The sequence below is a fragment of the Uranotaenia lowii genome, chromosome 2, assembly GCF_029784155.1.
Source record: "Uranotaenia lowii strain MFRU-FL chromosome 2, ASM2978415v1, whole genome shotgun sequence".
In the NCBI taxonomy this organism is placed as follows: domain Eukaryota; kingdom Metazoa; phylum Arthropoda; class Insecta; order Diptera; family Culicidae; genus Uranotaenia; species Uranotaenia lowii.
Window position 1 is genome coordinate 88,357,282 of NC_073692.1, and position 23,991 is coordinate 88,381,272.

The window sequence follows — 23,991 nt, forward strand, 5'->3', positions numbered from 1 at the left end:
CGCATAAATTGCACCAAATTTGAGTTTTAAATTTATTTCGTTGAAACACAAAAAATCCTTTCATGGGATGATTATGAATATTATTCTCATCAGATAATGAAAATAGTTAAATGCTTCATTCGATGCCTTAAAAGCCAAAGGGATATAAGTGCAAAAATTGAAAAGAAAATTAGAAAAGAGATTAAATGCTTTAAACAAAGAATCAGTTATCATTGAAAAAAGTCAGATTAGGAATTCCAATGAGTTTGGTACCTTAAACAAAGATCCTGAGTTCTCGAAATTCAGAAAAATTATGAAATTGAACATCAGTAACTGAAAAATCAACACAAGAATTGAAAAAAAAAACCATTAATTGCATCAGATTAAAATGAGATTTAAAACATAGAAATATTCATGTTGAGAGAATCACTCAAAATATTAGAAACTCATCGATGTGATCGTTCTTATGATAATTCGAGAATGATCATTTGAAAAATGATATGCTGAATTCAGGATATTTATTTCAGTACATGATCATTTTTTTTTAAATCAGCTGAAAATGTTCCAATACGAATTTCAAGTATAAGGCAGAAACTCTGTTCTGTCGATCAGTTCAATTTAATCAAAAACAGTGTTTTAAGATTTTATTTTCAAAACTTGGGAGGGAAAATGGTTTAGAATTTATAAACAAACGGAAATTTCAACAATAATGATTGAAAAGTGAAAAGTTATAATACCTGATAATAACCAGGATACTGCCCGGATTAAATTCTGAAATGTTAATCATAAAACTCCTCTGTTCTCTCTTAGCACCGTGAGCCAATTTTGGCGAAATTAGCAGCTATTTAAGTGCAGTTATCATAACATAAAAAGTTAAAGAAATAACAACGATTTTTTTTGTTCAAGACGTTTGTATGATAATGAAAATGAACAGATGTTTTTCTTTATTTTACCTGTTCTGTACAAAATATCCTGACTGACATATTTCGATAAAAAAAAAATTAAAATTTGATGTGTTTTGCCTCATATTCTTCTTTTTTTTGAAATTTTTTCAAATTCAGTTTACATTATTTTTGTCCAGATTTAGGGTTGAGAATTTTGAAATTCAATACAAAGATTTTGATATTCATAGCCCGCAAATGTGGAAGAACTTTTTCACTGCTTACCCCTAACTTATGGAAGAGAACAACTATTCTAGACATTTTACCCACTATGAAAAGTTCTTAATTTTTATGAAGTCCGAGCGTTATCATATGTTTTAACGGGATTTTTCTCGCTTGGGGGGAATGGGATGGGGGAGGTTTGATCACCCCCTTCATCGCAAATTTTGTTCTGAAACTTTCAACACTAATCTGCTTCTGAGTGTCAATATGACATTAGCGGAGGTTTGGCGGCTTGAATCTTTACTCAAACGCATCCAAATACAAAATATCTTCTGGGATCCACAATGAATTCTTAAAATCTTTAACTTTGCAACTTTACGTATTATATGGACGCACCCGGAAAGCCCCATCGAAAAAACACACTAATCGCCTAATCAGACCTTGAGTTTCCATTTTACACTACTCACTTGAAATCGCTATTTCGTTATTGTTTCTCAAGCAATGTGTGTAAAATTCATAGTTTCAGAAACCTCGTAAATAACTCAATTATGATTTTCGAATAAAGCTTTAATTGCCTTATTTTGGATCCTTTAAGCGGTGGTTTGTATAATCCGTTTTCTCATAAATTGACGGATGTTTTGTGGTCTTTAGAAAACCAATTCGTAGTTATTGTGCTTATCTGCAAGTTTCAATGAAAATTTATATTCTTGGTTTCGCCATTTATTATAAATTTTCAAAGATATGGCTGATCAAAATATTCTACTTTCAACCTACTGTTCCTGTTTTGGTACTGGATTGGTACCCTCTTTATTTAAAATACCAGTTAAAGGCTAGCTTTTTCTATAAAAATATCGAAAAACTAATCAAATATTTATTTTCAAACCAAACGATACCACAAACAAATATTTTGAACTTTCAATGTTTTCAATAAACACCCAATTTCATTTTTTAAATATCGCAAAATTTTTCCTGTCCATTTCTCAGCAGCATAATGGTTATAAGGTTTTGTGTATTCACTTATAGCTTTTTCACCTAAAGCTGACAAAAAATGTTGTAAAGGTTCAATATGAGCCATTAATTATGCCCGTATGTCATTTACACCTTAATTAATAGGTTTTGGAAAAATTGATATCAGGTTTAAAAATGGAACATCATGATCGAGAGTGTCCTATTGTATTGTAATATCACAGCACAGGTCGTTTCCTTTTTAAAATCTCTCTGATTTCTCAAAATGCTCCCCATTAATTGAACTGTCTGTTTTTCCACTGAAGAGAAAGTCCTTTAAAAAAAAAACGTTGAAAATTTCACTAGAATTACTTTCAATGGGAAAAAGCAGTATGTTTGAATAAAGGAAGAATAACAGTTCATTATTTTCAAAGGAGTGTCTCAAATCTAAGCAACCGATATGAGCAACAAACAACAACAAACAATTTTTTTTTTACATTGTTACATTTCGTGGTATAAGTGTTCATTTTTACGTCCGAAGACTTACGAAATTTCCTTAACCTAGATTTAGGGTAACGGTATTCTATCCCTGAACTCCTATACAATAGACTGGCCCAAATTTGTATGGGAAGATTTTTACAACATTTTTTTTTATGCGGCACCCCCTAGGTTGGTGCCTTTAGGTGAAAAAATGACTTTTTGAAAGTTTCAGGTCATTTGACAGAAGCACGAGCTGGCGCAAAGAACTTAAAATTTGTATGGAGATTTTCGGCAAAATGTATGAAAAATCGATATACTTTCACCCTTTGTGTTCTAAAATATGTTTCCAGTATGCTAGAAAGCTCAGAATTTCAGGAATTGTAGTTCAAACAATGACAAACAAGCTTGTTGAAGATTGTGATAAGATACGAGTTGACGGTGATGAGTTATCCGCAATTAAATGTGTTATTTTTTTCGCATTTCATCGATATATCGTGAACGGAGTATAGGTGGGTTATTAGTACTAACTTGATCGCATTGTCACACAATGAGAATAACAGATAGAAAGTTTGTGTCCTCGGCAAAGTCTAAATGCCCCACAATAATGTTTGTCAGAGCTTTGTTCGCAGCTTTGCCCAGGACACAAACTTTCTATCTGTTATTCTCATTGTGTGCAAAGCGATCAAGTTAGTACTAATAATCCACCTATACACGTTCACGATATATCAATGAAAGGCGAAAAAAAATCACACATTCAATTGCGAATAACTCATCACCGTCAACTCGTATCTTATCACAATCTTCTACAAACTTGTTTGTCATTGTTTGAACTACAATTCCTGAAATTCTGAGCTTTCTAGCATACTGGAAACATATTTTAGAACACAAAGAGTGAAAGTTTGTCGATTTTTCATACATTTTGCGGAAAATCTCCATACAAATTTTAAGTCCTTTGCGCCAGCTCGTGCTTATGCCAAATGACCTGAAACTTTCAGAAAGTCATTTTTTCAGCTAAAGGCACCATCCTAGGGGGTGCCGCGTGGAATATAAGGATATTTTTTGTTATGGGCCAGTCTACTAAACAATGTTCGGAAAATCGCTTAAGAAAAGCAATCAGGATTCATTTCAAGCTGGAAAACGTATACCTCCGAGTGCTGTGATACGCACATGGTGATGGTTTCCGTTGAATATTTGTCAAACATCAATACTAACTCGATACAAGAAAATTTACCATGCCCCATCGAGGGCTTCCGTTGCTATTCGTCACGTGGCTTTTCAAAGGTGATCGATTTACTTGATGATACATTTTGAACGTCGCTCCCACAATCATTCACGAACGTCTATCCTCTCATCTTTGTTGATAATGTTCGTTATAGATAGACGATCATGAATGTATCAGAAGGAAAAATTGAAGAAATATCAGGACCAAATGTATAAAAAAAAGTCGTAGCACATGCTGGATAGTTCATTGCGGTTACCTAGTAATGATTTGTCCTTCTATGAGAAGCGAAAATTAAAAAATTAACTGACAGCCTCCACAGATTGCTCAAAGCTGATACATATCATTTGTGATCCTAGAAGGTACAAAATCATCAAGGAAGGCTATCATCATCGAGACGTTCATAGCTGATAGTCTGCGTCCTTCTAAGTGTAACTCATTGCTTCTTTACCGCATCATGTTTTACAAGAGTGTTTCAAATACAGGAGCGTCGTTGTCATGCATGGTTGTTTTTCTGGCTTGAATTAAGAAGAAAAAATTGCCTGCTTCGATTCTTTAGCTCAGAATGCAGTAAAGCATGGCTCAGTGAAAATGATTGATTTTTGGAACATTAGACAATTGTTCGTAGATATCCTGCTCAGTGAAGCACGGTAAAGGTAAGTTGATATCGTACGATTGAATAGAGGCGATGTAGTTACTGTCTGAGTCTGTACTAGCTGAACAATATACACTTTGGAAGAAATCAGCGAACATATAAGCCGATTGAGTCGTGTTAAAGGCAGTGACTCCGTTAAACCTCATGTCTGCAGGAATAGATGCGTTCCGTTTTCTTCGATTAAAGTATTTCCAGAATAACGAGGAACCACGTTTGAGGTTTTGTTGCAGCGGAGAAATGTGTTGGCGGAAGCCAAAGCCGGAATGAATATGATGATACAGGAAAACCAACCACAGGTCATTTGCTTACAAGAATCCATGATCCAACCCAGATCCCAACCGTGCATTACCGGATTCCAAATTTACCATCGACCACGCATGACAAGAAACAGAGCATCAGGAGGAGTCCTGATAGCAGTGATTGAGAATATTGATTGTGGAATAATAGAAATCGTAACTTCGCTCGAAGCCTTTGTTGCAGTGAAAGTTGGAGCTCCTTTCAACGTTAACGTGATAAACATTTACTTACCACCAGCTGAGATCACCGACAGCATACAACTTTACGCCCTCATCAATCAAATCCAAAAACCAATTCTGATGACTAGAGACTTCAACGCCCATAACCCCCCCGTTGGGAATCCGACTTTGTGAGCGTACGAGGTTACGCAATTTCCGAAGTTGTTGAGGAAAATTGTTTGACCTTGCTCAATAACGGAGAGCCCACCTACGTCGATCAACGCCATGGAAGTTTTTCCTGTTAGGATCTATGGAACGTGTTGCCAGATGCCCACAGCAGCGACCACTTACCGATCAGCGTTACTTTTCCCGGAAATAGAATCCGATGTGGAAGTCGACCTAGGTGGAAAATTGAAGACGCTAACTGAGAACAATATCAAGGAGCACTACATTTCATTCAAGATGATAATATTTAAAATATCTGCAGCATTTTCACAGCTGAAAGCGAAGCTGTTACACAGGCACTATCATGGATAGTTGATCAAAAACGAGTCCACCCAAGCAACCAAATGTCACATATTTACTTGAATGAATGCATTGAAAGTTACATATTGGCTGACAAAGAGAATCAACTGCCCAATTCCCTTTAGTAAACTTTATGTACTCATTATTGAACTTGAAAGTTGCAAAAGTGATTAATATGTACGTTGTATGTGACTTGTTTTGCCCAATTCCCATTAGTGAACTATATGTGCTCATTAACGAACTTGAAAGCTGCAAAAGTGATCTATACGTACGTTATACGGGACTTAAGTCACATAAAGGGCACAAAAGTGCTCAATACGGGATTTGGTAAATCACAAAAAGTGCATTGATGTGCTTTCAAAATCAAATCACCTCTTCGAGTTTTAGTTTCAGTTAGAACAACATCTAGGCGTGGTCTCGTGGTAGCGTGTTCGATTCTCACCACGAAGGTCGGGGTTCGATCCCCAAGCCGGGTAAGTTTTTTTTCATTAGTAATTTTGTACTTGAGTGACCATTCTGATGCGATATATGTAGGAAATGTAGGAAAGAAGCAATTAAGCAATTTGTCGAGTTTGAAATCCGGCGTGTGGCATCATGGCGGCACCGGTACAGAACACAGTAAATAATCACGAGAAGGTAATATGAACCGAAGCCAACGGTTCAGTTGAGATAGAGAGAATTTTTTTTTGCTAATTTTGCGATTTTTTTGAAGCTGAGTTAAGAGGCCGCTGGAAGCTGAATAGAAGATCATTAAGACTTGTTTTTGAACTTGAAAGTATCAATAAGAATCACATTTTCATATGTGATGAAAGAAATTAGAGAAACATGAACTATCAAAGAACGAAAGAACATAAGCCGTAAATATCATGAAAATTTCGAAAAAGATACAACGGCTCACCGACAGGACTTGAACCTGCAATCTCCGCTTCGGTACAACGGCGCGTTAGCCAATTCCACCACGGTGAACGTGATGGAACCGGCGAACACGAGCAATCGAGCTCTGCCGATCAACTGCTGGACCTTCTATCGAAACACCATGTATATCCCGCATGTGATCTTTCCCTCTATTGATCTCTCTTGTTTCTCTAACCCCACCCATCGACTCGGGATTTTAGCCGAGCGAGCACATGGTCGATTGCTTCGGGTTTGCCGCAACTTACGGTCAGATGAAGAAGCAATCAGTGCCGCTCAAGGTTCCGAGCAGACCAGTTACACAGGGAGGTGTTGCTCTGTTGAAATCAATACTGATGTTATGAAATCGCTTGGTACATCTTTGTACCTGAAAATGATCACATTTTCATATGTGATGAAAGAAATTAGAGAAACATGAACTATCAAAGAACGAAAGAACATAAGCCGTAAATATCATGAAAATTTCGAAAAAGATACAACGGCTCACCGACAGGACTTGAACCTGCAATCTCCGCTTCGGTACAACGGCGCGTTAGCCAATTCCACCACGGTGAACGTGATGGAACCGGCGAACACGAGCAATCGAGCTCTGCCGATCAACTGCTGGACCTTCTATCGAAACACCATGTATATCCCGCATGTGATCTTTCCCTCTATTGATCTCTCTTGTTTCTCTAACCCCACCCATCGACTCGGGATTTTAGCCGAGCGAGCACATGGTCGATTGCTTCGGGTTTGCCGCAACTTACGGTCAGATGAAGAAGCAATCAGTGCCGCTCAAGGTTCCGAGCAGACCAGTTACACAGGGAGGTGTTGCTCTGTTGAAATCAATACTGATGTTATGAAATCGCTTGGTACATCTTTGTACCTGAAAATGATCACATTTTCATATGTGATGAAAGAAATTAGAGAAACATGAACTATCAAAGAACGAAAGAACATAAGCCGTAAATATCATGAAAATTTCGAAAAAGATACAACGGCTCACCGACAGGACTTGAACCTGCAATCTCCGCTTCGGTACAACGGCGCGTTAGCCAATTCCACCACGGTGAACGTGATGGAACCGGCGAACACGAGCAATCGAGCTCTGCCGATCAACTGCTGGACCTTCTATCGAAACACCATGTATATCCCGCATGTGATCTTTCCCTCTATTGATCTCTCTTGTTTCTCTAACCCCACCCATCGACTCGGGATTTTAGCCGAGCGAGCACATGGTCGATTGCTTCGGGTTTGCCGCAACTTACGGTCAGATGAAGAAGCAATCAGTGCCGCTCAAGGTTCCGAGCAGACCAGTTACACAGGGAGGTGTTGCTCTGTTGAAATCAATACTGATGTTATGAAATCGCTTGGTACATCTTTGTACCTGAAAATGATCACATTTTCATATGTGATGAAAGAAATTAGAGAAACATGAACTATCAAAGAACGAAAGAACATAAGCCGTAAATATCATGAAAATTTCGAAAAAGATACAACGGCTCACCGACAGGACTTGAACCTGCAATCTCCGCTTCGGTACAACGGCGCGTTAGCCAATTCCACCACGGTGAACGTGATGGAACCGGCGAACACGAGCAATCGAACTCTGCCGATCAACTGCTGGACCTTCTATCGAAACACCATGTATATCCCGCATGTGATCTTTCCCTCTATTGATCTCTCTTGTTTCTCTAACCCCACCCGTAAGTTGACCGTAAGTTGCGGCAAACCCGAAGCAATCGACCATGTGCTCGCTCGGCTAAAATCCCGAGTCGATGGGTGGGGTTAGAGAAACAAGAGAGATCAATAGAGGGAAAGATCACATGCGGGATATACATGGTGTTTCGATAGAAGGTCCAGCAGTTGATCGGCAGAGCTCGATTGCTCGTGTTCGCCGGTTCCATCACGTTCACCGTGGTGGAATTGGCTAACGCGCCGTTGTACCGAAGCGGAGATTGCAGGTTCAAGTCCTGTCGGTGAGCCGTTGTATCTTTTTCGAAATTTTCATGATATTTACGGCTTATGTTCTTTCGTTCTTTGATAGTTCATGTTTCTCTAATTTCTTTCATCACATATGAAAATGTGATCATTTTCAGGTACAAAGATGTACCAAGCGATTTCATAACATCAGTATTGATTTCAACAGAGCAACACCTCCCTGTGTAACTGGTCTGCTCGGAACCTTGAGCGGCACTGATTGCTTCTTCATCTGACCGTAAGTTGCGGCAAACCCGAAGCAATCGACCATGTGCTCGCTCGGCTAAAATCCCGAGTCGATGGGTGGGGTTAGAGAAACAAGAGAGATCAATAGAGGGAAAGATCACATGCGGGATATACATGGTGTTTCGATAGAAGGTCCAGCAGTTGATCGGCAGAGCTCGATTGCTCGTGTTCGCCGGTTCCATCACGTTCACCGTGGTGGAATTGGCTAACGCGCCGTTGTACCGAAGCGGAGATTGCAGGTTCAAGTCCTGTCGGTGAGCCGTTGTATCTTTTTCGAAATTTTCATGATATTTACGGCTTATGTTCTTTCGTTCTTTGATAGTTCATGTTTCTCTAATTTCTTTCATCACATATGAAAATGTGATCATTTTCAGGTACAAAGATGTACCAAGCGATTTCATAACATCAGTATTGATTTCAACAGAGCAACACCTCCCTGTGTAACTGGTCTGCTCGGAACCTTGAGCGGCACTGATTGCTTCTTCATCTGACCGTAAGTTGCGGCAAACCCGAAGCAATCGACCATGTGCTCGCTCGGCTAAAATCCCGAGTCGATGGGTGGGGTTAGAGAAACAAGAGAGATCAATAGAGGGAAAGATCACATGCGGGATATACATGGTGTTTCGATAGAAGGTCCAGCAGTTGATCGGCAGAGCTCGATTGCTCGTGTTCGCCGGTTCCATCACGTTCACCGTGGTGGAATTGGCTAACGCGCCGTTGTACCGAAGCGGAGATTGCAGGTTCAAGTCCTGTCGGTGAGCCGTTGTATCTTTTTCGAAATTTTCATGATATTTACGGCTTATGTTCTTTCGTTCTTTGATAGTTCATGTTTCTCTAATTTCTTTCATCACATATGAAAATGTGATCATTTTCAGGTACAAAGATGTACCAAGCGATTTCATAACATCAGTATTGATTTCAACAGAGCAACACCTCCCTGTGTAACTGGTCTGCTCGGAACCTTGAGCGGCACTGATTGCTTCTTCATCTGACCGTAAGTTGCGGCAAACCCGAAGCAATCGACCATGTGCTCGCTCGGCTAAAATCCCGAGTCGATGGGTGGGGTTAGAGAAACAAGAGAGATCAATAGAGGGAAAGATCACATGCGGGATATACATGGTGTTTCGATAGAAGGTCCAGCAGTTGATCGGCAGAGCTCGATTGCTCGTGTTCGCCGGTTCCATCACGTTCACCGTGGTGGAATTGGCTAACGCGCCGTTGTACCGAAGCGGAGATTGCAGGTTCAAGTCCTGTCGGTGAGCCGTTGTATCTTTTTCGAAATTTTCATGATATTTACGGCTTATGTTCTTTCGTTCTTTGATAGTTCATGTTTCTCTAATTTCTTTCATCACATATGAAAATGTGATCATTTTCAGGTACAAAGATGTACCAAGCGATTTCATAACATCAGTATTGATTTCAACAGAGCAACACCTCCCTGTGTAACTGGTCTGCTCGGAACCTTGAGCGGCACTGATTGCTTCTTCATCTGACCGTAAGTTGCGGCAAACCCGAAGCAATCGACCATGTGCTCGCTCGGCTAAAATCCCGAGTCGATGGGTGGGGTTAGAGAAACAAGAGAGATCAATAGAGGGAAAGATCACATGCGGGATATACATGGTGTTTCGATAGAAGGTCCAGCAGTTGATCGGCAGAGCTCGATTGCTCGTGTTCGCCGGTTCCATCACGTTCACCGTGGTGGAATTGGCTAACGCGCCGTTGTACCGAAGCGGAGATTGCAGGTTCAAGTCCTGTCGGTGAGCCGTTGTATCTTTTTCGAAATTTTCATGATATTTACGGCTTATGTTCTTTCGTTCTTTGATAGTTCATGTTTCTCTAATTTCTTTCATCACATATGAAAATGTGATCATTTGCAGGTACAAAGATGTACCAAGCGATTTCATAACATCAGTATTGATTTCAACAGAGCAACACCTCCCTGTGTAACTGGTCTGCTCGGAACCTTGAGCGGCACTGATTGCTTCTTCATCTGACCGTAAGTTGCGGCAAACCCGAAGCAATCGACCATGTGCTCGCTCGGCTAAAATCCCGAGTCGATGGGTGGGGTTAGAGAAACAAGAGAGATCAATAGAGGGAAAGATCACATGCGGGATATACATGGTGTTTCGATAGAAGGTCCAGCAGTTGATCGGCAGAGCTCGATTGCTCGTGTTCGCCGGTTCCATCACGTTCACCGTGGTGGAATTGGCTAACGCGCCGTTGTACCGAAGCGGAGATTGCAGGTTCAAGTCCTGTCGGTGAGCCGTTGTATCTTTTTCGAAATTTTCATGATATTTACGGCTTATGTTCTTTCGTTCTTTGATAGTTCATGTTTCTCTAATTTCTTTCATCACATATGAAAATGTGATCATTTTCAGGTACAAAGATGTACCAAGCGATTTCATAACATCAGTATTGATATCAATAAGAACTTAAATTTTGAGCTGCATAGAACGCACTTCATATCAATGATGAGGCTGAGTAACCGTTTTTGTACCTGTTTTATGGGACTTTTGGTTGCTTGGGTAAGCCTACATGATATGCACAGACTCTATGAGTGTCATAACGAACTTGGAAAAACGCAAAATGAACTCGCAATGGAAGGACTGCATACAAAACCTCCATAACGAGGTCACAGTAATGGGTGCAGAGGTTGTTTTTTGTTGGGTCCCCAGCCATATCGGGATCCCTGGAAATTAAAAAGCTGATCACGAAGCGAAACAGGCGTTAGAACTACCAGAAGATGACGAGCTATTCATAGACTTCAAAGAAATCTCGAAAAATTATAAAAATGCAATCCACAAACAGATGGCATACAAATCGAAACAATAAACTGAGCGAAGTTCAAAACACAGTTTTGCCATTCAAATCAGCGTTCTTAGGAAATCGCAAGGATGACGTTATTTTAGCACGCCTCCGTATCGGATACACAATGCTTACGCACTCATATCAAATGAACAAAGTTAATCAGTCTCGGTGGCCTAGATGTAACGAAACCATAACATTAAAGCACATTATTGCAACTTGTGCCCAACTAGACGAGGATCGGTAAAAGCACGGTATGCCGGGAAACCTCCGGGAAGCTGTAGCAGATGACAAGGAAAGGGTGAAGAAAGTGTTAGAACATCTCAAAACAATTCAGCTGTATGATAAAATCCAAGCATACTCTGTAAACGCAAAATCATAATTGGATCTGAATGTCAAAAAAGGTCCTTAAAATAAAATAAGAAAAAATAACATCGCAGCAGGCTTTAATTCTGGCATTGATAGCTCATTTTGGTCACTGTTTGCTATTGATTCAGTCATTTTAGGCTGATCGGGTATGGTTTTTAAATATTTCTGCAGGATATTAACTGAAGTATTATATGATTTATTATCGCAATGATGACTGGCTTTAGCTTTCCTTCAAATGAAATCAAAATTCGAAAGTAGGTAATATGAAATCTTTTTCTTGACTCGAATTTCGCAGTCCAAATGAGTGCAAATCATAAAACGGCAAGTCAAAAACGCAATCGTAATTAAAATTGCATTTTAATTACGCGCCAACGGAATCCATCCCCGATTCAATTAGAGTCTTTCTTCTCAATCATTTGATTGCTGACTGTCTGCGCGATGATGGCGGCGGCAGTTGGGCGGATATTGGAATTTTATGCTCCGGACTTTTCCACCAGTTTATTGGCAAACAGCTCGATTGCACGCATAAGTGTATCATGTGCAGAGAAAAAATCTGTTTGGCGGTACTTTAATTTTCGTAAGAACATTATCATTAGTTGAAATTCAGTCGTTTGACGATGATTTGAATAAAAGTATTAATAATTTTAAAAAGAATACTTTTTTTACATTTTTTCAAGAATGGACAATAACGCGAATTGTACCGGCAAAGTCCGCAATGCCGAGTGAATGGCGTTCCGTCATTTGTTTTGTTTAGCGTCGATGGGAGATTGTGAATGGCGTTCGGACTGCTGGCTGAGCCTTCGTTTGCATCTTACCCCGGGTTGATGAAGATCAGCTCGTGCTATCCGGTAATGGTGTAAAATTTTCCCACTGGCAAATTGCCACGGCTTATCCGCCTACCGATTTTCACCGATACTCCAATGCTGGCTGCAAAGTGCAAAGCACCCCACAGGGTTCTCCATAGTTAGTTCCGTCCGATGGGCTGCTTCTCGCTGTTCTATTTTGTTGTTGAATGGCAGGAACTGCTAACGAGGTATAAACCACTTTCCAGGTACAGTTCCGTAACTGGTTCGCAAAATATCATTCGTAACAAAAATAGGAAAAATTAATTATATCTCTCTTTTGAATGAAATTTATAGTTTAGAAACCTCGTAGTGTAACACCAATATGATTCTCAGACAGTATTCAGCTACAATACTTCATTTTCATGATATTCAATCGGGCTTGTGATGTAGCTCAGTTGGCAAGTCTGTTGTCTCCTGAGCCGATGTCCGCGAGTTCGAGCCCAAGAGTAAACATCGAACACAGTTGTACCGAATAGTTTTTCAATAACGATCCGCCAACTGTAACGTTGTTATAGTCGCGAATGCCATGAAGATGGTAAAACGACTATAATCGAAACAAAAAAAAATGATATTCAATGTCTGAGGCAATAATCCGGAAGAAAATAAAACACTGAACAAATTTTTACTGGAAACCAGCAAACACGATTCGTTTTGCTGGTTTTTCCATCATATCCTCTGTTTTTCTTGATATTTTTCAGCCTGAAGCAACTGAATTAACGTGAATAACTAAAGATTAACATTCAACACCCAGTACCGAGATGGGAATCGAACCCATGCCATCAGTGGACTAGCGATTTCGTCTTACCACGCTAACCGCTCGGACAAAGAGAAAATCAGCAATCGAGCTGTCAGATTTGGAATTTGTTGTTTTGTAAAGATATTTTGCATGATTTCATATTCCTTAGAGTGTACAACTCTATTTTCGTTTTTATTTTTACATCCATTGACTAACAAAATTTCAAAGGCTTTTTAAAGTTGGACATATGTATTTTATTTATATTTGGTGCCGCTAGACGGCGAATGTGTTATTCTGCATGCAGAAAAAATCCAAAATATGAGCGCTAATAATCATAGCAGCTTTGCCTACTAGCGACACTTCTCATACGTCGCGACGTTGAAAATAATAACGACGCAGCGCGAGTTTCCTAGGAGACTTGAAGCATGCGATTGATCGCCCAAGGAAATGTACAGTAAATAACATAAACAATGTTCGAGTACTACATCAAAATCGCCTACTGGACTGAAAAAAGAAAAACAAACCTGTGAATGACAGGAATTTCGCTAGTAAAAAAGCGTCGCTAGTCCTACTGTCGCTATTCGGTTTGGTGCTATACACATAATATGTTGTTAAACTAGCATATAACATTAATTTAATGTTTCTTGCTCTGCCCATTTTTAAAAGCTTTCCCATACAACTAAACTTTTTTTCCAATTTTAGAATAACCACTTATGAGAACCCCTGTCCCCCTACTCAATCTCTAAGCTTATCCTAAAGGTGAAATTATAACCAAGCAAAACTTTTTTTCGCATTTAATGATATAACAATTTCCATTGCACATGCAGTGGCAATGCACCTCCGCTATCATTTTCCACTACCAGATCAAACCAGTTGCTCTAGAGTAGTAGTGCTTCCAGTTCAATCTCTGATGATCGTTTCATTACCATATCCCTGGTTGCGATTTTCCGGGACGCCCGCATCGGTTGTGGTGGAGGTTCTCTGTATGTGTGTATGTGTCTGTGTGTGTGTGTGTTTGTAACTCCGTTGGCCCGTTTTAACTTCAGCTCTTTGCCTTAGCAACCAGCCATGGCGAAAAACCAATCGTGAGAATAGTTTTTATGTGTACTTCCGGTTCTGCGTTGCCGCGCAGTAAAAGTTTACCATTCAATGTATGCGCTGTAACTTTTTTTCTGCCACCCCCTTCCTATACCCTATTATTTTTTCTCTTCGCTGCACACTTTGTTGCACATCTGGTTTGTGTGCCACTTGACTGGCACTGCAGCTGAGTTTTGAAGGTTCTTGCTGCTTCCAGGCAGCGTCATTTTATTCAATTACCATTTTATGCATTTCAATTTAACTAATTCAAGCTCATAAATTCTAACGGCACAACGGCACTAAGTGAATGAGTTCCAATGAGCTTCAATGATAATGCTGATTATTGATAAAATAATTCAGGTTGATACTTTACGTATAGTAGAAATTAAACAAAAATGAGCTGCCATTTGCAAGAGATTACTTGGAGATTGCAAGATAATTTAGTCATTCAATTTGATTCGCACTGGAAGAAACCAGATTTTTTTTGTAAATTTGTAATTGAGTGAATTTTTCCGATCAAGCTGAACAATTTCCAGCAATCTTGAACTTAATCTATATTAATCGTACATGTTATCAATTAGAAGAATGACAAAATCGAATAAATTGACAAAAATGACAAAAAGGACAAAAATGACAAAAATGACAAAAATGAAAAAATGACAAAAATGAAAAATATGACAAAAATGACAAAAATGACAAAAATGACAAAAATGACAAAAATGACAAAAATGACAAAAATGACAAAAATGACAAAAATGACAAAAATGACAAAAATGACAAAAATGACAAAAATGACAAAAATGACAAAAATGACAAAAATGACAAAAATGACAAAAATGACAAAAATGACAAAAATGACAAAAATGACAAAAATGACAAAAATGACAAAAATGACAAAAATGACAAAAATGACAAAAATGACAAAAATGACAAAAATGACAAAAATGACAAAAATGACAAAAATGACAAAAATGACAAAAATGACAAAAATGACAAAAATGACAAAAATGACAAAAATGACAAAAATGACAAAAATGACAAAAATGACAAAAATGACAAAAATGACAAAAATGACAAAAATGACAAAAATGACAAAAATGACAAAAATGACAAAAATGACAAAAATGACAAAAATGACAAAAATGACAAAAATGGCAAAAATGGCAAAAATGACAAAAATGACAAAAATGACAAAAATGACAAAAATGACAAAAATGACAAAAATGACAAAAATGACAAAAATGACAAAAATGACAAAAATGACAAAAATGACAAAAATGACAAAAATGACAAAAATGACAAAAATGACAAAAATGACAAAAATGACAAAAATGACAAAAATGACAAAAATGACAAAATGACAAAATGACAAAAATGACAAAAATGACAAAAATGACAAAAATGACAAAAATGACAAAAATGACAAAAATGACAAAAATGACAAAAATGACAAAAATGACAAAAATGACAAAAATGACAAAAATGACAAAAATGACAAAAATGACAAAAATGACAAAAATGACAAAAATGACAAAAATGACAAAAATGACAAAAATGACAAAAATGACAAAAATGACAAAAATGACAAAAATGACAAAAATGACAAAAATGACAAAAATGACAAAAATGACAAAAATGACAAAAATGACAAAAATGACAAAAATGACAAAAATGACAAAAATGACAAAAATGACAAAAATGACAAAAATGACAAAAATGACAAAAATGACAAAAATGACAAAAATGACAAAAATGACAAAAATGACAAAAATGACAAAAATGACAAAAATGACAAAAATGACAAAAATGACAAAAATGACAAAAATGACAAAAATGACAAAAATGACAAAAATGACAAAAATGACAAAAATGACAAAAATGACAAAAATGACAAAAATGACAAAAATGACAAAAATGACAAAAATGACAAAAATGACAAAAATGACAAAAATGACAAAAATGACAAAAATGACAAAAATGACAAAAATGACAAAAATGACAAAAGTGACAAAAATGACAAAAATGACAAAAATGACAAAAATGACAAAAATGACAAAAATGACAAAAATGACAAAAATGACAAAAATGACAAAAATGACAAAAATGACAAAAATGACAAAAATGACAAAAATGACAAAAATGACAAAAATGACAAAAATGACAAAAATGACAAAAATGACAAAAATGACAAAAATGACAAAAATGACAAAAATGACAAAAATGACAAAAATGACAAAAATGACAAAAATGACAAAAATGACAAAAATGACAAAAATGACAAAAATGACAAAAATGACAGAAATGACAAAAATGACAAAAATGACAAAAATGACAAAAATGACAAAAATGACAAAAATGACAAAAATGATAAAAATGACAAAAATGACAAAAATGACAAAAATGACAAAAATGACAAAAATGACAAAAATGACAAAAATGACAAAAATGACAAAAATGACAAAAATGACAAAAATGACAAAAATGACAAAAATGACAAAAATGACAAAAATGACAAAAATGACAAAAATGACAAAAATGACAAAAATGACAAAAATGACAAAAATGACAAAAATGACAAAAATGACAAAAATGACAAAAATGACAAAAATGACAAAAATGACAAAAATGACAAAAATGACAAAAATGACAAAAATGACAAAAATGACAAAAATGACAAAAATGACAAAAATGACAAAAATGACAAAAATGACAAAAATGACAAAAATTAAAAAAATTACAAAAATTACAAAAATGACCCAAATGACAAAAATGCCAAAAATGACAAAAATGACAAAAATGACAAAAATGACAAAAATGACAAAAATGACAAAAATGACAAAAATGACAAAAATGACAAAAATGACAAAAATGACAAAAATGACAAAAATGACAAAAATGACAAAAATGACAAAAATGACAAAAATGACAAAAATGACAAAAATGACAAAAATGACAAAAATGACAAAAATGACAAAAATGACAAAAATGACAAAAATGACAAAAATGACAAAAATGACAAAAATGACAAAAATGACAAAAATGACAAAAATGACAAAAATTACAAAAATGACAAAAATGACAAAAATGACAAAAATGACAAAAATGACAAAAATGACAAAAATGACAAAAATGACAAAAATGACAAAAATGACAAAAATGACAAAAATGACAAAAATGACAAAAATGACAAAAATGACAAAAATGACAAAAATGAAAAAAATGACAAAAATGACAAAAATGACAAAAATGACAAAAATGACAAAAATGAAAAAAATGACAAAAATGACAAAAATGACAAAAATGACAAAATTGACAAAAATGACAAAAATGACAAAAATGCCAAAAATTACAAAAATGACAAAAATAACAAAATTGACAAAAATGACAAAAATAACAAAAATGACAAAAATGACAAAAATGACAAAAATGACAAAAATGACAAAAATGACAAAAATGACAAAAATGACAAAAATGACAAAAATGACAAAAATGACAAAAATGACAAAAATGACAAAAATGACAAAAATGACAAAAATGACAAAAATGACAAAAATGACAAAAATGACAAAAATGACAAAAATGACAAAAATGACAAAAATGACCCAAATGACAAAAATGACAAAAATGACAAAAATGACAAAAATGACAAAAATGACAAAAATGACAAAAATGACAAAAATGACAAAAATGACAAAAATGACAAAAATGACAAAAATGACAAAAATGACAAAAATGACAAAAATGACAAAAATGACAAAAATGACAAAAATGACAAAAATGACAAAAATGACAAAAATGACAAAAATGACAAAAATGACAAAAATGACAAAAATGACAAAAATGACAAAAATGACAAAAATGACAAAAATGACAAAAATGACAAAAATGACAAAAATGACAAAAATGACAAAAATGACAAAAATGACAAAAATGACAAAAATGACAAAAATGACAAAAATGACAAAAATGACAAAAATGACAAAAATGACAAAAATGACAAAAATGACAAAAATGACAAAAATGACAAAAATGACAAAAATGACAAAAATGACAAAAATGACAAAAATGACAAAAATGACAAAAATGACAAAAATGACAAAAATGACAAAAATGACAAAAATGACAAAAATGACAAAAATGACAAAAATGACAAAAATGACAAAAATGACAAAAATGACAAAAATGACAAAAATGACAAAAATGACAAAAATGACAAAAATGACAAAAATGACAAAAATGACAAAAATGACAAAAATGACAAAAATGACAAAAATGACAAAAATGACAAAAATGACAAAAATGACAAAAATGACAAAAATGACAAAAATGACAAAAATGACAAAAATGACAAAAATGACAAAAATGACAAAAATGACAAAAATGACAAAAATGACAAAAATGACAAAAATGACAAAAATGACAAAAATGACAAAAATGACAAAAATGACAAAAATGACAAAAATGACAAAAATGACAAAAATGACAAAAATGACAAAAATGACAAAAATGACAAAAATGACAAAAATGACAAAAATGACAAAAATGACAAAAATGACAAAAATGACAAAAATGACAAAAATGACAAAAATGACAAAAATGACAAAAATGACAAAAATGACAAAAATGACAAAAATGACAAAAATGACAAAAATGACAAAAATGACAAAAATGACAAAAATGACAAAAATGACAAAAATGACAAAAATGACAAAAATGACAAAAATGACAAAAATGACAAAAATGACAAAAATGACAAAAATGACAAAAATGACAAAAATGACAAAAATGACAAAAATGACAAAAATGACAAAAATGACAAAAATGACAAAAATGACAAAAATGACAAAAATGACAAAAATGACAAAAATGACAAAAATGACAAAAATGACAAAAATGACAAAAATGACAAAAATGACAAAAATGACAAAAATGACAAAAATGACAAAAATGACAAAAATGACAAAAATGACAAAAATGACAAAAATGACAAAAATGACAAAAATGACAAAAATGACAAAAATGACAAAAATGACAAAAATGACAAAAATGACAAAAATGACAAAAATGACAAAAATGACAAAAATGACAAAAATGACAAAAATGACAAAAATGACAAAAATGACAAAAATGACAAAAATGACAAAAATGACAAAAATGACAAAAATGACAAAAATGACAAAAATGACAAAAATGACAAAAATGACAAAAATGACAAAAATGACAAAAATGACAAAAATGACAAAAATGACAAAAAATGACAAAAATTACAATAATGACAATAATGACAAAAATTACAAAAAATACAAAAATGACAAAAAATGAAAAAATTACAAAAATTACAAAAATTACAAAAATTACAAAAATTACAAAAATGACAAAAATGACAAATTAGCCGCCGCTCGTGGCGTAGAGCCTTCAAGTCTTCTGAGCCAGTGGGTATGAAATCGAATGCCGATCACGGCATACATAGTACACTTTCGGTGGGTTGGTGGTTTAAGCATTTGTAAAAGCTAGCCATCATATCATCGAAAGATGTACGCTTAGAGTTCAGAAAAAAGGAGTCTCTTCGAGAAAACATCATGTTTCATTGAGATCCTGTATGTGTTTGAGTTCGTTAAAAAAAAAAATCCAAAAATGACAAATCTCACAGAAAATTTTAAAAATTATTTATAAAGAATCATATACACTCTATTGTCCTGTTTAAAATAAGGAGTTATGCAATTCAGTGTTGTAAAGTGAAAATTTCGACACTTAAAACAATATTGAAAAGAACAACTTTTCAGCACTGAATTCAGTGTCGAAAATTACATTCAACGACCTACTTGATCATTAATTTTCAGTCGTTGGCATGGTCACCCCTATGTTGTTATTTGGCGAAAGGAACATCTTGTTGGTTTAGTAATAAATTTTCATGATAATTTCCCGTTTTGCCATAAACTTGTTTAAGCAACTCGTTTTTTTTTCAGCACTTGACGTTATAATACAACTCGCATTTCTACATAAATTAATCCCACAAATCAAAATCAGGAATAAAAATACCTTGAGCCAGTTCCATGTTATTCTTAGCTTAACTCTTGCAAGTATCAAATTGAGAAATATCCACGATCTTTCGAATTGATATGATTTGAAAAAGTGTTTTTTTTTAACATTACTATGCATTAAACGCAAAACGATCATTTTTCATGGTTTTCTTTTGAACGTTTTTTTAAAGCGGTTTTTTTCTATAGAAGAATCTATGGACGATTTGGAAAAACCGTAAAACAGAAAATATATGTAGGTACCGTACTCCGGGGTAATACTGATCACTATTTTCAATATTTTTCGATTATTTTTTCTGTTAAGAGGAATGTGGCATGTTTCATATTTTTATAACCTGTACTGTACTCCTTTGAACATAAAACATGGTTGCAGAAATTTATTAGACTTTTTGAAATTTGATTCGAAAATCGATTTCGTCTTTGTTCAGAATTTGATGCTTTGGTGTAATATTGATCAGTCTCTATTTGGACGGTTTTAACGAGTTTTCTTGATCATAAAGGGTACAAAACAACTTCATAATATTTACAAATGCTAGTTTATCAATTTTACCTTGCCTTTTAATGTTTTCTTTCAAAAATTTTAATAATCGAAAAAAAGAAATATGATGCTGCATGCATTGAGGGGCAAAAATTATAACAATTGCTAAATAGTTTTAGCTTCAAAATACAAATGAAATTTTACCATCACACATTCCCCTAGGCCCTCTCATAAATTCCATTTTCATTTTTTCTCCAAAGTAAACCATTTGATAGGGTTCCTATCCATTTGTCGTATACAGGTTTACTCTATGAAAATGTCCTTATTTTTAAAATATCAAAAATTTATCATTTAATGGCTTTAAAAAAAGCACTCTAACTTTACCTATGCAAAGAAAAAAAGTTGTTCTGTCACATTAAACAAGCCGTTTTCTTCTAAAAGCGCTTCGGTAACATCAGGAGAGGTGTTTGTTTACGAGCCCTGGAAAAATAACATTAATGAAATAACATTTTTTAAAACAGAAAAAAACTTAAAATACAAACCAAATTTTTCCTTTTTAATACTCAATTTATAGGCTTTCAAACAATGAAAACAGTTTTCAAAAATTCAAACTATAGACTGAGTTATTGATGATAATGTGGGAGTCAGGTGGAACGGTTCCTCCCAGATCAATCCTTTTCTTCACTGATGGGTCAAAAATGGATAATAGAACTGGGGCAGGGGTCTTCGGACCTTGACTCAGGATCTCAATTCCTATAGGAAACTGGCCAGCAGTATTTCAAGCTGAAATTCAAGCAATTCTAGAATGCACTTTAGTCTGTTTGAAAAGGGGATACAGGTACACAAGTATCTGCATATTCTCTGACAGCCAGGCTGCTCTTCAAGCACTAAGTATGTTCACATGTTACTCAAAACTAGTTTGGGAGTGTATAGTTGCACTAAGAAACCTGGTCATAAGGAACCGAGTATCTTTATTCTGGGTATCAGGCCACAGCGATATCCTAGGTAACGAAGAAGCAGACCAACTAGCTAGGGAAGGATCTCAGGGACTGATGATTGGACCTGAACCTTTCTGCGGAGTATCGAGAAGTGCCTTGACTATGGAGCTCAAGAACTGGGAAAGCACCACTATTGTTTCCAACTGGAAAGCAGCAGAGGGAGCAACTCAGACAAAAAGATTCATTGAACCAAGCGCAAGACTCTCCGAAAACATGTTGAACTTAAGTAAGCACGAGTTAAGTACTTACACAAGTCACAAGTCAGGTTCGAAAAAAAAACTGCAGAGCATCTTCTATGCAACTGCTGCGCCCTCCTAAATAGGAGAGAGCGTGTTCTTGGGGCAAAGTTAATAAGAGCACAAGACATATGGTTGCATATCAGCCCTTAGAAGGTTATATTATACATCTTTGATATCATACCCGATTGGGATAAAATGCTTAGTCAGCAATCAACTGTCACTCCAATCAATAGTGCAGGTGAACCAGAAAGCATTTAGTTACGCGGGATAAATACCACAATAGATCAACTACTGGTCGCAGTGGGCTCTCCCCTACAAGAAAAAAAAATGATAATGTGGAAAAATTTATTGTTGGTCAAAGTTACCCCGGTGATCAATGTTATTCCGTTTTACGGTAGTTCAAAATTATTTGTAAAATTCTGGTCGTTTCACTAGGGCACTCTTGATCTGAAAACTCTCAGCCAAATCAAAGAGAAATCTGAGCTTCAAATCGAATAAGCAAACCATTTCCTGACAATCTGAATCGATAAATCGATTTCCAGTTTACTTGGTTAATTTTTCTTACTTTGAGCACGAATGGCTGCTCGATCGAAAGGAACCGGAAAATAGATGTCTCTGGAGACCTTAATCAAAGTAGGAATCCGAAAGCGAGAATAAAAAGAGAGAGAGCCAGAACAAATAACACCGGAAGCACAAAAGTAATATAAACAGATCGTAAAAATTATATCAAAGCACCGTTTCCGTTCGATTCGAATGGAATATGATTTGCGACTGGAAAAACGGTGTGCGACCAAGAAACACAGTTGGAAAGTTTTTCGTTCAATGATTCGTCTGTAGCACTTCCTTAATTTTTATTCCCACCGGTGAGTGTAAGGACCAGAGCGTTTTCCCTCGTCGTCGTTCGTTTGGAAAATTTTCATCTTCGACCGAACGGGACCAAATTGGCGAATCAACACACAATCAGAATAGCGAGAAATGAAGAAGAAAAAATGCTGCTTCCCGGATGGGTCGCTTCTTCTAGGAACCGAGATCATTTCGAAGGAAAGCGGCAGCAGCAACAGCAGGAAGTTATAAAAATATCATAAAAATCAACAATCGACTCCTGAAGGAATGCGTCTCTTTTCTTTCTTCCCATCATGGTTGGTTTACTGTGGAGGACCAGAGGACAAACTTTTTTAGTGTTTGAAACATGCTCTTGCATAACGTTGTCCTTTGCTTGCTCAATGCAGACAAAAAAAATCACAGGGAATGTTTCCGTTCCGATGTTTGTCAATGTTGATTTTATTTTTTTGCAAATGGGGCCATGATAAATAATTGATAAAGTTTTTGTTTGTCAAATTGGACGAAGCATATGGTACTGGTACATATTTGATTTTTATTCGCTTTGAAAGCTTCTGGTTTCGCTGGTTTATTCGGAATCAAACATAAATATGAATAACATTGTTTGAACTGATTTCTGTTTTGGCTGGTTTTATATCATGATCTTTAATATTTTCAGTTTTTGCTTTCAAAGCCTAATGGCGAACGTCTTTGGCTTATAGGGATAATGTTCCGAAAATCAATCATTTTCACTGAGCCTTTACTGCATTCTGAGCTAAAGAATCGAAGCAGTCAATTTCTTCTTCTTCATTCAAACCATAAAAACAACCATGCATGACAATGACGCTCCTGTATTTGAAACACTCTTGCAAAACATGATGCGGTAAAGAAGGACGCAGACTATCAGCTATGAACGTCTCGATGATGATAGCCTTCCTTGATGATTTTCTACCTTCCAGGATCACAACTGATATGTATCAGCTTTGAATGATCTGTGGAGGCTATCAGTTGATTTTTTTTAATTTTCGCTTTGCATAGAAGGACAAATAATTACTAGGTAACCGCAATGAACTGTCCAGCATGTGCTACGACTTTTTTTTTTATAC